Source organism: Canis lupus, unplaced genomic scaffold (genome assembly GCF_011100685.1).
Source record: "Canis lupus familiaris isolate Mischka breed German Shepherd unplaced genomic scaffold, alternate assembly UU_Cfam_GSD_1.0 chrUn_S2226H2426, whole genome shotgun sequence".
In the NCBI taxonomy this organism is placed as follows: domain Eukaryota; kingdom Metazoa; phylum Chordata; class Mammalia; order Carnivora; family Canidae; genus Canis; species Canis lupus.
In genome coordinates this window covers 22,645-26,031 of record NW_023331111.1, presented here as the reverse complement: position 1 = coordinate 26,031, position 3,387 = coordinate 22,645, and the positions used below count along the sequence as shown (strand labels likewise).

The 3,387-nt window shown below is 44.2% G+C and overlaps 1 long non-coding RNA gene across 1 annotated transcript; it reads right to left on the bottom strand.

Annotated features, from left to right (window-relative positions):
- Positions 1–627: 627 nt before the first annotated feature.
- LOC119879045 lies at positions 628–1,805 on the bottom strand. Its single transcript, XR_005387300.1, has 3 exons — positions 1,699–1,805; positions 1,371–1,522; positions 628–724 (listed from the first exon to the last, which is right to left on the bottom strand). It is a non-coding gene; the product is annotated as an uncharacterized LOC119879045 (long non-coding RNA).
- Positions 1,806–3,387: the final 1,582 nt, after the last annotated feature.

The window sequence follows — 3,387 nt, the reverse complement described above, 5'->3', positions numbered from 1 at the left end:
TCAGAGCAGCCTGAGTCCCCCCAGCCCTTGGGCACACATCTGCATTCAAATGAGCACCAAGAAGAGAAATAAAATGCAGACAGTACACAGCTTGAGAATAGAGCCTACCAGCTTTGCGCGACGGTAGGCCCCTCCAAGACTTTGGGAAAGCAACAGCCCATGCTCCTTCTGTGAGGAGCCACACTTCCCAGCGCCTCGGTGGCCAGGAAGCTCGCCCCTGAGACCTCAGAGCCGATTGCTGACATTTTGTTTCCATTTGATTGTTTTTATTTAATGTCCAGTCCAAGACTAACAACATGATACACTTTTATTTTTCTTCCAGAAAGCAACCAAATATAAGGCTTTGCTCAAGGAGAGAAGATAAAAAAGCCAAATGTGGCTATTCTTCCTCATTAAAATCTAACGTGTCAAGCTCTAAACCCCAAGGAAGAGGCCGAGAGGCAATAGCTGGGAGACATTTATTGACTAGAGAAAGGCAGTGATGGATAGAAAGAGAAGGGTAATGCGATTGTGTCTTCCCCATCTCTCACTAATGTTTTCCAGGCCTTGCTGTGGGAGCTCCCATTGCGTCCTGCAAGCGACATTTGTCATCCTGTAACCCCAGCTGCCTCCAAATCGTGCCCCCCCTCCTTCAGACCAGGAGGGGTGAGATGGGGTCCTCGAAGCACAGTGAAGGCCGCCACTTGGCCGCTGGGCCTCAGGCTCCAGACTCTGTGGAACGTTCCTGGAACAGCATTCATAAAAGCAAGAACTCGTCGTCTCATTTAATCCTCACTACAGCCCAGTGGGGAAATACTCTCTTCATCTCCATTTCGTACGTGAGGAAATTCAGGTGTAGAGAGATTAAGTAATTGGGAAGAGATTAAAACTCTTGGTTGAGGACTCAGGATGCAGTCGAGCAGCCTCCCCTCTGGGGGCCCGGGAGTGGAAAGGGCAAAGCGCGCCCTTTTCAGAAATGCTTAGGCTTCCTCCATTTTCTAGTCATTCTTGAGTAATGGAGGGACAGGTAGGAACGTCGAGAACACAGGAGATAGCAGGTGGGAGGAGCACGGTGGCCCACAGTAGGCCCCCAGGTGGTGGCAGGTGTCCTCATGAATCCTCACAGCATCCCTGTGAGGAATCTGCTTCCACTCACCCAGGAGGGGGCTGAGGCTTCACCACACAGAGGTGGGCCCATGGCCATCCAGGTAGGAGATGGAGTTGCTGGAAGGGGAGCCCAGTTCCCACCCAGTCTGGGACCCTCCCCACCACCTCAGCCACCCACAAACTCTCCTGGGGTACGCCCCCACCCCACACTACGTGCTTGTTATTGTATTCAGCGCACACCACAGCCTGGTGAAGATGGTGTGTCATTGTGCATGTAAAATTACCTGGGATGAGAGCTTTGAAACTTCCAGACGAAATGCACGTATCTCTACTTTTCGATCCTTGTTGTGGTTGCCAAGATCTGGGCATTCTGAGAACAGCTGGACAGGGAACACGTTGCCCATTTTTATAATATTTCCGGTCTGGAACTGAATGACTTAAATTAGAAGAGAAAAAAAATCAAATAAAACAGGGAGAAGATTAAATTTCTCAATTTGTGTGTGTGTGTGTGTGTGTGTGTGTGTGTGTGTGTGTGTGTGTGTGTTTTAGGGAGAGAAGCTTATTTCTCATTTGATTCAGGCAGCCCAGGTAATGAGCAATGCCTCGGGTCACCTTTTAACAGTGTTACAACATAATGACTCTGCAGACAGTCTCTTGAGACCCTAACTTTATTCACTGAAGCTGGCATTGAGGTTACTTTAAATAACATTTTAATTTCTTCACTCCACCACGATAGAATTATGCGTTTGCATCTGAAGATCCTTTATGACATTATGTTCTCGGAATTAGCTGTGAATCAGGAATGAGTCTGCCCCAGAGCTGCTCCATCTCCTTGATATGATAAAGTGAAAATCGCATGTCTAATAAGGCATGTCTGAATTGTACTGTTTTGTAAAACTTTGAGATGAAAATCTTTTGAACCAAAGGAAAAATGTAAAACTTTACTTCTGAGGGGTAGAGTAATACTCAGAAGAATACTAAGGGCAGGGTTCTGAACTTGCCATAGCCTTCTAAAACCTACTCTTCTGGGGAGGAAGAGGGTTGTGTCTTGGGGGTTGTGGGGGTGGGCATGGAAGGGTCCTGGCTCACTGAGAAGGCTCTGGGTCCTGTGTGGGGCAGGGTGGTACTGTCCAACAGGTCATAAAACTGTCCATCTGTTTTCTGTGTGTTTTTATATATTTAACAATTTTTTTGAAGTTGTTTGTTTGGGACACCTGGGTGGCTCAGCGGGTTGAGAGTCTGTCTTCGGCTCAGGTCATGATCCCGGAGTCCTGAGATCGAGTCGGGCTTCCACAGGGAGCCTGCTTCTCCTCTGCCTTGGTCTCTGCCTCTCTGTGTGTGTCTCTCATGAATAAATAAATATAATCTTTAAAAAATTTGTTTGTTTGTTTTTAAAAAGTCCTACTATGGAGAAGGCAAGATACTAAGTTCCAAGGATTTCAGATCCCTTGTATCTGTTTGTTCACTGCTGAATCTTTAGGACCTAGAAAAGTACTTGACCCTCAAGAGGGACCTGGTCAATATTTGTGGAAGAAGATTACACTTTGAAAAGACATTTGTTCATCCATTCCTCACTGAGATAGCATACTTGACAAAATAAGATGACAACTAGGGTTAGGCTCATTCAGTAGATCTGGGTTGGGGACTGGGAGTCAGAATTACTTTTAACTTTTTATTATGATTATTTTCAAACATGTAGAAAAATAGAGTATAATGACACCCATATGCCTATTATCTAGGTTAACTGTTGTTCACATTTTTATCATATTTACCTCAAATTTTTTACTAAAGTATCTTTAATAAATTATATGAACATCACTAAAATACAAATATTTCCCTTGTTAAAATCAATACCATTATGCAGCTTTGAAAAATCATATTAATTCCTTATTATATCTAATACCTAATCTATATTCAAATTTTGCCAGTTTCTCCAAAAATGTATGTTACTCCCATTTTAGCCCTACCAAGATCCAATCCACATTATGTACAGTTGATATATCTCTTAAGTCATTTATAGCCTAAAACAATGCTCCCCTTCCCCATTCTTTGGCATGACATTAACTTGGAGAGACCAGGCCAGGTGTCCCTTGGAATGGCTGACTTTCTGGTTTTGTAGTGTCGTGTAACTTATTCCACTCACGCATGCATTCCCTGTAAACTAGAGTTTGGATCTAGAGGCTGGATTACATCCAGGTAAATATTTTAAGCAAGATATCATTATTTATGCTATATGACGTTGCAACACATCGTGAGGCACATCACATCTAACTGAGCCATTATTGGTAAGCCAGAGCTGGT